Source organism: Lissotriton helveticus, chromosome 2_1 (genome assembly GCF_964261635.1).
Source record: "Lissotriton helveticus chromosome 2_1, aLisHel1.1, whole genome shotgun sequence".
In the NCBI taxonomy this organism is placed as follows: Eukaryota; Metazoa; Chordata; class Amphibia; order Caudata; family Salamandridae; genus Lissotriton; species Lissotriton helveticus.
Window position 1 is genome coordinate 705,934,407 of NC_136059.1, and position 14,048 is coordinate 705,948,454.

Sequence of the window (14,048 nt, forward strand, 5' to 3'; positions counted from 1 at the left end):
TTCTCCAGTGCAAAGTTTTTTTTGTCCTTTTCGAATTGATTACTTTTCTGTGTTATAGTGTAATCTTTAAATTCTTGTATCTCTTTCGCTACTTTTTCTAGCAAAGTTTTTGCGTCAGCTATGGTGGGATTTTTACTGATCTCAGCCTCTAATTTTTCAATTTCTGCAAGTTCTTCTTTTGAAATTCTAACAGCCGTCTCGACCGTTAAGACCATAAGGTCTCTGCTGCACTTGGTTTCTATAAATGAGAAACCTTTTTTAAAGATAGGATCTTCTGTAAAGATGACCGGTATATTTTTGATCTGCAACCCACCTGGGATCGTACCTTCTTTAAGATGTTGTAGTAGGAAATGACCATGAAGGTCTGTCCTGATCTGTTTCTTTTTTAAGCGGAGCAGCTTTTCAGCCTCATTAGATGTTGTCGCAGTCTCACTCAAGGTAACCGATGTGAATATGGGAGGGTCACTGAGAAGGTTCCTGATGTGGTCTTCTGAATATGCAAAGGTGTCCTTCTCTGCCATTTGCTCACAATACAAAAAGGGGAGAGACAACCCAAATTAGAACAATAAACCAAATAATAATCACATCAAAGACAAATAATACTCATAATCACACATGTGCACAGGGTGGGACAAGTGGATACTAGATGGAAGGAGAATAATCTTCAACCTTCACTTCCAAGTGAATGGAACTAACACAATACCTCGCGGGCCTGCGCCCGCTATAATAACTGGAAAACAACTACGGGTGGGCTCTGATCAGCAAGGCTGAGCCAAATTATCAAAAAACAAAAATAGGATGCCAATACTGATATAAACAATTTAAACCAACAATGTGCTAACCTGAACCTGAAAAGACAATTCAAGGACGGGAATTGCTACTTAATAGCTTTTTATTTGCAATATTTTTTAGAAAGATCAATTTTTATTTTTTCAAATGATATAAGGAAGGCTTATTTACAGAGAAAGGACAAATACAATTAAGAAAAATGGAACATTGGTCTTCAAACATTCACTATTCCAACCATATCACAAGCATTCAAAACACTTACAGCAAGCCAGGATTTTTTTTTTTTACAGTGGTTGCTTTTTTTTTTTAAGAAGGTGGCCCGTTGAGAGCCCCAAGGCCCGAGCAAGGATCTTTTGTGGTACCAGCCATTACACATTTGCCACTCTTCCGGTGTACCCAAACTTTTTTTTTTTAAGTAGTGGTCCACTGAGGGAGCATCAAGGCCCCTGCTGTGCCTACTGGTTCCCCAGCCAACACCCATTGTGATGCTGGTGGGAGCTGGCTTTTTTTACTTTGCTCCCACCCAGGCAGGAGCAGCATTTTTCTCTGCTCCCGCCCAGGTAGAACAAAGTTGTGTCCCTTGCTCAGGAGAGTGTGGGAACTTAATTTAAACCATATTCCCTGCCTGCACTCTCCAGGGCAGGGAAAACAGCAGTGTCCCGGAGGATGGGGTCCCCCAGACACTGCTTATTCAGGCCCCGGGGATGCGGTCCCTGGGGCCGAAGTAAGACTCTGTAATTGCATCAGTCCTAGGAAGGGCTCTTTAGGTCTTCAGGGGGTTTGGGGAGAAGGGCCCACACTCCTCTCCCCATTAATAATTTAATAAGCCCTGGGTGACTGGTTCCAAAGGGCCTCCGGAGGCTTAGAGAGGGGGGACGTATGCCCCTCTCCTCAATTTTCAAACATTATTCCATCCCTCCAGAGCTTGGCCCTGTCCAGGAGGCCTTATTGTTAAAAAAGGTGGGGCCAAGGTTAGTCCCTCTAGGACCAAGGGCGGGCTGATATTTATTTTTTTATAAAAAAATTAGGACAGAAGACCGAGTCCATGACTTCTAAAATGGCCGTCACTGGGTAATAAAAATAATATATATGTACTTGTGATTTGTGTACCCTATTCACCAGCCCTCGCGTGTTGATCCAGTGTGTTTCGTATCCCACAATAAACTCCGCTTCAGTTATCACTAACACCTGTGTGCAGTTACATTTCTGGGGTGAGATACAGAGTAGTATATATATATATATATATATATATATATATATATATATATATATATATATATATATATATATATATATATATATATATATATATTATATATTATATATATATATATATATATATTATATATATATATATTATATATGAACAGCAGTCTCTCACCACAAAACTACCAGGCAGGTAGCAAAGAGGAAAAACCACGCGAGTCCCAATCTTCTTTCGGCAAGTTTTATTGGTAAGGAAAGTACACCAAATCTGACGCGTTTCGGGCGTCCGCCCTTGGTCACAGATCTATATATACATATCTTCCAAAGGTTGCCCACAAGTAGAGACGCACACCGCAGCAAGCAAACTGTCTTTCGTGGCACAGTCCTTTATTTAGCCCACAGCGACGCTCCCAGATATTTAATGCGCCATTACCCCTACGCGTTTCGGATTGCTCCTTGATCATTGGACGGCTTGCCTCCTATCGGATGCGTGTAAGGAGAGTCCCGTAATTGGCCTCTTTATCGCCCCCTCAATGGGTTCCACATTCAATTGCCTTCTGGGATTTGCAGGTAATGGCGCATGAAATAACTGGGAGCGTTGCTGTGGGCTAAATAAAGGACTGTGCCATGAAAGCCAGTTTGTTTGCTGCTGTGTGCGTCTCTACTTGTGGGCAACCTTTGGAAGATATATATATATATATATATATATATATATATATATATATATATATATATATATATATATATATATATATATATATTCACTGTAAAAACCAAAGGTTAAAGGCATGTTCTAGTTAGAAGAAAATGTAAATTAAAATGTAACATTTTAAACAAACAAAACAACTGAAATTCACCAGTTTGTTATCTCAAGTAACAATAACCCATGCCCTAAGGTAGCTATAGCTCATGCCCACACCATACACAGTTTTGATATCAATAAGGCCATTCCAAATGTTGCAGTGATATCAATGATGTCATAGAACATGTCATGAGTGATGTAATGTGTGGGGTAATTAGCAGTGCATTGAGAAGGCTGGAAGTCATAGTTAACCTATAAAATGGGGCATTAGAAGATAACAACAGTTACACTGAAATGCATAAATTATAGGCTAGGGGGCGATAACTATGCACTATAGTGGAGTAATGCTTTTAGGAGGAAACCTACAAGTAGTTTATTGATGTTGCATGACTGCTAAGTTTGTCAAAGGGGGATGGGGTGAAAAGTGGACATGCCTAGCACCAGTTAATGTGAGTGGTCACAGGCATGCAAATGTATTTGTCTGGATACATACAGACAGCTGGTTAGAATGGTGATTAAAATGGTGAAAAATAGATAATGAAAGTGTGCGCAGAGCACAAAAAAGTACGCAAGCAACCTGGCAGCACTTAGCAGCTGCCGACCATCTATAATATAAAAACATGAACTAAAAAAAAAGCACGGAGACCTGGAAGGGGAGCAGGACGGGCAATAGGGCAGGAGCACTGGGATTGTGTGTAAGGTTTATGATGCGACAAGGCATAAAGGCGAGTGGCACAATACTACGCGGAAAAGAGTACAGAGCTGATGGAATGCCTGAAAATAAAAAAACACCTTTGGGTATGCAGTGGAAGGCTACAACTCATCCAATCAGAACACTGAGTGACTGAAATGCTCCTTGGTGGGACAAGCAAAATAATAGGAAGGCTATGATAATGGGCAAACCCTCCCTGTGGTCACTCAAAACTGGTTCTGGAAGCAGCTCATATCCCACTGGGATTGATGCATATCTTGCTAGCACAACAATAAAGAGGGCAGGCCCATGTGTAGACTACATCTGCCAATGACAGAGTAGGCATCCTTTGAAGTTAGAAACCGACGAGAAATGGCTAGGAATAACAGGTGCACTCTACCACTTCATTTTAAAAGTATAGAGAATGAAATATATAATTTTACAAATAGTTCATCTAGTGCTTCAGGAGGAGAGGAAGCCAATCATTCCCTCTCAAAGAGGGCAAAGTACAGAAATTGTGATCAGTTTCTCCAAGCACACACAGTTTCAAACTGTGGTCACGGTTTCAGAAGTCTTTTATTCCATTGTCTTAAGAGATGCCCATATGCCAACACTTGTTTCATCTAGAGCTGTTTCAGTCACAGTAGACTTCATCAGGGCAATGCATCTACAACATGAACATTTCACATGATCAGGAGGAGTTATGTTCGATATTGGTATTCGAAACGTCACCTGGGTCATTCGACCTCGAAACTTCACCAAAGAGAGTCTATTGGTAGTGCAGAAAGATTTTGTGCTTTCAGTTGATTATGTTTAGACTATTCATGGAAAAGTCTAAAAATCAAGAGTGTCTAGGTCTCATCATGCCCAACACTGTAATTTTGTATAAAAGGTGAAGACGTGCAGTGGCATGTGATATTTATTTAGAACCGTGAATGGTGGGAGAATGGTGGACTTGTACTCACTATGTCAACTAGAATCAAATACTATTAGAATCAGAAGTTTAAGATGCAAAGGTAATATGTATTCTGCAAGAAATAGCATCTATTAGCAGATATAGTACCCTAAAAACTATCTATCATACGCAATGAAAGGAAGGGGTTAAAAAGCTGACTCATTATCTTATATCCTGTATATAATGTCTCCGATCCAAAGGTCGGGAAATCTAAAGGTAAAAGTAAGTATCTAATCAGAGGTTATAGCTACCAGCAACAGAATTTGTTTACAAGTAAATCACACATTCCAATATTAGTCTTATCATCAAAATGCAATGTGAGGCGCTATGCCGGTTTACAATATATATTAAATCAGATAATATCAATCACCTCGTAACAAAATGAAATGAGGCATCCTGCAAGTACCCAAAAAACAGTCAACTATCTCTATTCCAAGGCAAGTCCCACCGACCAGGCGTGAAGTTAGGTAAGTTCATTTCCACTTCCCAGTTGACCTTTCAGTCAGGGGAAGGTCAACCCCTCTCCTTTTGTCTCAGGTTCTGGATGCCATTTCACACCTAACTAATGAGCCATTTAGCTCCTGGGCGACAATGAACACTGGCAGAAAAGCATATTTGTTCCTGGCAGAAAAATGACAACTTTCTAAAGGTGTCATTTCCAAGACAGTCATATAAATTTCGACTTAGCTATTAAGTTGCTTTTAAATTACTATGCTAAAGAGTTCTTGGATAATTTTTCTAGCTACACCCGAATTGAAGTTAAGCAATATAAGGTGGTCTAATGTTACCCAGTGCTTTTCTATGGGTGAGCCAGGCTTGCCACAGTGAAAAACTACTTTAGAGGTTTTTCACTGCTAGGACTTACATATTCAATGTTTTACATGTCGTACATCTTAAATAACATCAACCCTGACCTATGAGCACATATTAAGTGTGGCTTTAAAAAAATGAAGGTTTGGGCCTGGCAAAAGTTTTATTTTACCAGATCGCATTGTCTGTTTAAAACTACATAACCACTCAGCAGGGGCAGGCGTCGAGACATGTTTTGCTTTGTCACTTTAGTGGTGGCATATCTTCTGAAGTCCACTAGTGAAAAATAACTTACAGGTCCTGGATACACTTTTGTATCATATTCAAGGAACATGTAGGTAAGTTACCTATGCTAAGCAGGAATGTAGCCAATTTCTACATGTTTTAGGGTTACATGCACTGTGGCATGGTTAGCAGCGTCCTAGTGCGTAGAGTCGAATAACCAGCATTCGTCCAGGAAAAATGTGGTTGACCATACAAAGAGCGGTATTTTCTTACAAAAATGTTGTACTCAATGTGCTGATTAATTTGCTATATAGTGCTTCTGTTCATGGTACCAAAACCTCTATGAAAATGCGATGTTTCAATTGGCAAATCCTCTTAAAGGATTGTGTGATTCTCTATATGATGGACAAAGGTGTTACAAGTCATATATCTCACATTATCCATCTTTGATTTTTGTGCTACAACTAATGAATTGTCCTGCTGCCCGGAGAAAGGGCCAGTTGGGCTTGAAATGCAGTGGAGTTTCAGATTACCAGTATCTGAACACATTTGTCACAAGACCAAGCATGCAAACTTGAATTCACTTTTTTTTCCGCATGAAGAATCTTTTAATTATAGGTGCATCTTGAGATCAGAAATCCAATCTTTAAGATCACTGAATAATGATATTTTGGGGATTTATAAATCAAGTCAGATGGAATCCCATTTTAATAAATTACTAACACTGCCCTGTAAGATTGTTAGATAGGTAGCAAATGTTTTCCTCACAACATTTTGATTCACGTCATAGAGAAGCCTTCTACTTACTTAAGCACAGTGATTGGACAGATGGTGTGGATATACAGAGAAAGGGAGAGTATCAGCTATAAGCTTAAGTTGTACTAAAACAGAAGAGGATCAACTGATTAGCCATAACAGTGCCTGGTGAACATTTAAAGTGGACAGCTCTCCGACCACTCTCCCTATGAGGTGCTAGGCTTCAGTAGAGTGCAGGAGCTTAAAAGCTATGTTTTACAGGGGTCTGGCCTCTGAACTATGCTGCAAACAAGCATCAATATTGAACTGTCTGTGGGCTCGGATGGGGGTACTTCATGATGGCAGAAGAGTGACAGCAGTGAGGACAGAGGCATTCACAGGAAGCAATGGTTATCTCTCCTTCTGTGTCTCCTGGGTCATGCCTTCACCTCTCATTAGCTGACCATTTCGAGCATCAGCCATTGAAAGGACAATGATAAGATCTGGGTGGCAGATCTTAACACAATTTATGGCCTGGGCGAGGAGGCAGTGTATGTTTGCTGCTTTTGGCAGCATCTATGTTTATTTGGCTAATGCCACACAGATGCACACTGTGCATGTGATATTTGGGCCATATTGGAGTCACCCATTGTGCAGCCCAGTATGTGGTCTGCACTGGGCTGCTGCTCATCTGCTGCTAAAGAAAGCATTTGACGGGCAGCAGATCCAACTGTCAATATCCCACCTCAAAATCTGGTAGGCACCACTGATGGAGCAAGGTTGCACACGTAAAGTGACTTGCTTGTATTCAACCCTCTCAAAAATAATATTAATGTACTAACTAACATGTTTCGTTATATTAATATTGCATTACACAAAATTTCTAGTATCTAGGGGAAGCTCGACAATGTGCTTTTACTAACTGTAATCCGCTTGCATTAAAATATCTGCTGCTACGCGGGATTTTCTACTGCGCATGCGTTTGTCACACTCACGTGACATGACGTATTACTTTGCTTGGTGGGAAACTTTGCTTCTGCGCACTAGAACTAAGAGGGCTGTTCTGTGTCCTAACGTGCAAGAAGCTTGCATTGCTGCTTTTGCTAAGCTGTTCGTTCTGCTTAATCTTTAATGCAATAGTTAAAGTAAAATAATGGGAATAGAATAGAGAAAAGTGGTATACAGTGCATTCATTTATTCTGTGACTCTAAAACAGTTTCTCTTCTATTTTTGCACGTATCGCATTTGGGCCTGAAATGTACTTCTGAACTCCATCTTTGGAGGAACTGCGCCTGCGCAAAGAAACTCAAGCTACTGAAGCCATGGCATTGAACAGATGCCAGCATCAGACATGAACTGTGAAACTATGAGAATATGAACTCCTCACCCTGCCAGAGGAAGCTGAATTGAACAATTTGTTAAAACATTGTATGTCATTGATACATTCACTGCCGGGTGGAATAAAAGTACATGGGAAGATAAAGTTATGGGAGGGAAGGTAATTTAAATACTGAATGACAGTTACCTCATATTAATATGGTGTGATGTCCTCTCCTCGTCTTTTGACCAATAACATTGTTGGATTCACACATTTTCAACATTGGAGGGTGGTACACTGACCTGGAAAATAGTATAACTAGGGTAGGCTTAGATTGTCTAACTTGTCTGAATAGCTGACCTGTCACTGACCCAACACACTCAATAGGTGATCGAGAGCAGAGGTGCTGGCGGAGCACTCTGTCAGAAGATTCGATAACCCAATGGGGGTTCAACTGTTAGCTGCAGAAAGGGTTTACAACGCTGGCGTTTTGAACTTTAGCTGTGATGCAGATCTTTAGCCTGTGGTGGTCCAGTCCTGATCCAATTTTGTCGGTAACCTGTCCTGATTCTGGTCTGCACAAGTTCTTTCTCACTGGCACCTGCACTTTTGGTGTTCTGTCCTTTATCCCAGCCCGTGGCCAGGGTTGGTCGTCACACCATTCTAGGTAACTACAAAAGTGTGGGTTTGTCATTGTACTGTTTTCCCTTTACTACCCACCCTGTGTTTAATGCTTAACAATATTTCTTTCTGAATTTATTGCACATTTCGTTTCCAATCTTTATTATTCTATTTGAGCTAGAAAGTATTAATTTTATTATGGTTTTAAAGCAAATTTAAGAATTTACTTTAGATAAAGAACTTAAACTTTTTCTGAGTTTTGTGGTTATTTATGATACGATAATGTTATTTTTCTACCTATTTTCTTGCTAACTCCCTTGATCCTTTAGGACTTTTAGGTATCGGTGACTTGGATTGGTAAGTCAAATGGTATAGGTCCCGAATGGTTAAATTAAAATTGATTGAGTGTAAGTTTACCTGTTCAAAATATATATATATATATATATATATATATATATATATATATTTATATATATTTATATATATATATATATATTTATATATATATATATATTTATATATATATATATATATTTATATATATATATATATATATTATATATATATATATATTATATATATATATATATTTATATTTATATATATATATATATATTTATATATATATTTATATATATATTTATATATATATTTATATATTTATATATATATTTATATATTTATATATTTATATATATATTTATATATTTATATATTTATATATATATATATATATATTTATATATTTATATATATATATTTATATATATTTATATATATTTATATATATTTATATATATATATTTATATATATATATATTTATATATATATATAGTCTATGGGCCCAGGTGAGTATAATGAGCAGGTGAGCTTGCGCTCTATCAGTTAATTTGGTAGCAGAGGATGGTTAGGGGTTAAGGTAGTTAGTTGTAGTTAGTTGGTTAAATTGAATTACATTGTGTATTTTTATATTGAATTTTTGTATTAACCACACTTATTTGTACCTGTTATATGTTTGTTTTAGAATCCCCGGGGGCAAAATAACAGGTGGTAAATGGAAGCCACTCTGTAGTGAGGTCACTTGCCTGTGGAAGTAAGTGCATGGTTAGGTAAAACTGGAAGCACTATTTAGGGACTTTCTGTATAAATGTGTGAATAATTGATAGCAAAGAGTTTGTTAGTAAAACTTTAGTGCAATATCACCTAGAAAGGGTCACACTGAAGAAGTAACATGTTCTTCTGAGCTGGATTGACAGTAAGCATGGGCGGCAAATCTGTTACGTCCGCGGATTTTTCCGATTTTTGGTGAATACGCAATCCGTGTATTTTACGTATTTTCCACAAAATCCGAAAAAATCCGCGGAAGTAACGTGTTCAAAAGTTGAACCCCCACCCACTCATGTAATGGCGCCAGCAAGCTGCCAGCGCCGTTGTAAAATAGTTACAAAGTTAGCTTGCACAGGAACCACTAGATAAAACGAAGCAGGTGCTGCTTTATTTTATCTAAGTGCTTCCTGTGCAAGCTAACTTTGTAATTATTTTACAACGGCGCTGGCAGCTTGCTGGCGCCATTGTAAACACACACATGGTCGCTGGAACTAGTTGAAGCTCAAATGCAGTGACTCATTCATCAGCCCAGAAACAATCGAGAGCGTCGTCGAGGCTGGGCAATGTGCCTTCTTTATTACCAAATCTACTGTCGAAAGTCAGCTGTGATGCTGGATAGAGGCCTTTGCATCCTTGACTTTCACGAGCACAATCCCTGTGCTGTTCCTGTGACCAGGAGTCTCTGTATCTTCATCTGCGGCTCTGATCGGCCTCTGACCTTTTATACACACAAGAGGCATGTGCAGCACAATCCCTGTGCTGTTCCTGTGACCAGGAGTCTCTGTATTTTCATCTGCTGCTCTGATCAGCCTCTGACCTTTTATACACACAAGAGGCATGTGCACTCGCATGGAAGCCCCGTCCGTTTGGCCATGAGTAGGCACATTGTGTTCGCACGGGTTTCTGCACGTTCGCGAGCGTTTTGTACAATAAAACCCTCGCGAACTTGCAGAAACCCGTGCGAACACGCAAAAAAAAATACGCTAGGATCCGCGGATTTTGCGTATTGTCGCAATACGCAAATACGCAGATCCGCGGATTGCCAATACGCAAAATACGCCCATGCTTAATTGACAGCAAAGGGGTTCGCTAGTGAAACTTTGGCCTTATATCACCAGGAAAGGGTAAGCCTGAGGGAGTAACAGGTTCTCTGATGCTTGCGTGAAAGGTAGACGGAAGGGATCTACTTGTAGTGTATGAAGAGTAAACGGAAGGGAGTTACTCGCAGTGAGTGCAAATCATTCTTTTCTTTGAATTATTCACTCAGGCACAGTGGCAAATGTTTTTACGTCGTTAATTAATTAAATGAACATTTAAAGTGAGAAGAAACAAGATCTCGTATTACCTTGAAAATGAGGGAGTCCGTTGCGGAGCTGCGCTGACGTCATTTAGAGCCGCGCAGGTATTGGTGGAGACAAGCAGGTGTGTAGCTGAGGTAATATTGTAAAGGAGGGGTGAGTACAGGAGCGTGAGAACTCGTCTCATGAGAAAAGCAGCACAATTATTGGATGGATTTATTTGAGTTCTAATTGTTGATTGGTATTTGAAAATAAGAAACGCATTGGTAGTGGAGGTTTTTCGTAAACAACTGAGTGTCATCACAAAAGAAAAACGGCATAAAATATATGTGGCATTTAGATCCAGATAGCTGGTGCTGTTAAAAAATGTGCAAAGGGACGAGGTTTTCTGTCTTAATTAGGGACAGAACCTCTGGTGTGCGTCGACATGTTTCGGTACGGGTGTACCTTCTTCAGGACGGGGCACAACTCCCAACCCTACTCACGTTTTTCTAAAGAGAATGGGTTTCCATTTATTTATAAAATGATTACACTCATTAAAGGTGGCTATAATGTGCCTACAGCGGTTATCTGGTACATGTATTTACATGTCTTGTGATCTTGGTTGGCTATTACCTCATGAGCAAAACTCTGGCATCAAGGTAGGTAGGTGGATCCACAATGAAATCCGCCTATATTGGCCTCCTTCTACCACCTTGTGCTGCTCCGCCGTGAATGGCGGAGCAGCACAATGGCGGATTTCATTGTGGACCCACCTACCTACCTTGATGCCAGAGTTTTGCTCATGAGGTAATAGCCAACCAAGATCACAAGACATGTAAATACATGTACCAGATAACCGCTGTAGGCACATTATAGCCACCTTTAATGAGTGTAATCATTTTATAAATAAATGGAAACCCATTCTCTTTAGAAAAACGTGAGTAGGGTTGGGAGTTGTGCCCCGTCCTGAAGAAGGTACACCCGTACCGAAACATGTCGACGCACACCAGAGGTTCTGTCCCTAATTAAGACAGAAAACCTCGTCCCTTTGCACATTTTTTAACAGCACCAGCTAGGGGTATTTAATAAAAATCTTTTTACTTCACCCACTAGCCAGGTACTTTTTAACTTATCACTACACCTCCCACTCACATCCAAAACCCTTCACTTGCACTCAACACACACCACACATAGTCTGATTTGTCAACGCTCCCGCGTAGTCGTAGGTCGAAGCGTGCCGCATCCCTTCAGCGGGGTGCGAAGACCCCGATGATGAAGCATGACACCAAGGGGCCTGTTGGTGTGTGAGGGGTATTTTACACAACACTGTGTGCTCCCCCCTGTTTCTCCCTTTTACACAGGTAGTAGGATTCTTCTTGTTTAGTTACTAGTGCCCGTGGAGTAGGAATCCTACTTTATACTCTACCTCCCCTCTTTGTTAAGTATAGTCATAGGAAATAGGCCAGATAGAAAATATCTAGGTTTTGCTAAGGAACAGATGATTAGAGGGAGACCTTATATCATGTACGGATATAAAAGAAAAATGACATTTGTCAAGAAAGTCAAAAATTTCTTTAAAAAGGATAAACCGATAAAAACTAGAGAAGGGATTATTATTCCACCACCGAATACGCCCGCATCATACATGATGGTTGAAAGGGGCTATCACACTTGTGTATGGTTAGAATATACACAAGATGATGGAGTTTTGGTATTTCCAGAAAATTGTACTTTCAATAGTAGAGTTTTGTACAATTTAAGAGCATGCATGAATGAATTAGATCTGAGACCTAGATTAACCCAATACGAAGCATTAGAGTAATGGGAAACAGAGGCTTTTGAGCGAGATAGATCTAGAAGTGACAGAAATTTGAGTAAGTTCTATCCCAGATTTCCTAAAGAGACAAGAAATAAACACATGAAACAATGGAGGCAGTCCATGTTAGTCGAAGGGTTATATCCTGTCCGAGCTTTAGAAGAACAGACAGGAAGTAAAAGTACAGAGAAATCTAAAAATGTAATGACAAGTGTTGATCCAGAAGATGATTACCTAGAGGATTTAATAATGAAAAATCGGCCACCTTATAATGAGGAGCTGAATCCTAGTGCTCCGTTCTTAAAGCCACCTTTAGTTCCGCAAGTAATACATGAGACATCATTAGAAAAAGTGTTACAGGAAAAGTAACAAGAAGCAATAAATGAACAAAGAAATTAGTTAATTCAGAAAATTACCCAGTTGAATACAAGTCCTGAAGCCCTAACGATTCCAGTGACTATAGGTCTGGTTGTTCCTTTATATGGAGATAAGCAAACCAGTCCTAGACCTCTCGTTCTAACTACACCTGTAGTGCAGCCAAGAAAAGAAACATTAATAGTGAATGATCAAACAAGTGAATGTGAGTCAGAAATTTCTCTGATGGATTTACCTATAAGAGAACCAGTAAGTAGCTCAGCTAGGAAAACTACACCTGTAAATTCTAGAGAGGTACAAATAGAAACTTCCTCAGGTACGAGAAGCACTACTGTAGTTACCACAGAGGAAATTGAAAGATGGTCTCAAGAAATAGAAAAAACAAAATCCCAGCCAAAGACATTGGATATTTTTAAATTAAGAGTTGAATTGGAAGAATTGCTTGCGGGAAATGTGGGGTTAGACCGATTAAATGCATTAAATGAAGATGAATTGTTGTTTATATGTCGAAGTATCACTCGAAATACAAAAACATTTCATGAAAAGTTAAGGAGTTTAGCAAATGAAATGGGAGTTGATATTGGTAAATCTAAAGTGTTACAGAAACCATATCGAGCTCAATTTTCTGACAAAGATGTAGAAAATATGAATGTGTCCGGACGTAAATTGCAGATCAAAGAGTTGTTATCACTATTGAAAAAATGGGGTGATTTAGACAGATGGAAAAAGCTAAATGGATAAAGAAAAAGGAAGAAGCTCAAGCGAAAAGCACTGTATCTGAATATGTATTGAAAAAATCAGAGAAAGTAGAGAAATTGTGCCCGATGAGAAGTGCCAGGAGGAGGTTATGTGCATGTCCCATGGTCCCGACAGGATATTCTATCATTTACGAATGATTTCCCAAAGCTAAGAGAGAAACCTGTAGAGTAGTACAGGCAGGTTGAAAGATTTGTAAAAGTCTCGAAAGTGGTGCTAAAAGATTTGGATGGGTTGTTTGACATTGTTGTTCCTGTAGATTTATGGTCAGAGTGTAAAATAGCAGTTGATTGGCCAAATGAAGAGTACCTAGAGATCCAAAAACAGGAGCCCCATCAGATGAAGTGATGAGAAAATATATTAAAGTAATACTGTACTTGAAAAGAAAGGTACCTCCAAAAGAAACCGATTGGACAAGAATAGACAGAACTACCGAAAATAAGGGTGAATCAGTACATGCATACTACGAGCACAGTGGCTTAGAAAGTATTGATACAAAAGACATGACACATGTTATTTATCATTTTGTGTCAGGATTAAAACCAGAAATTTCGCAAATGA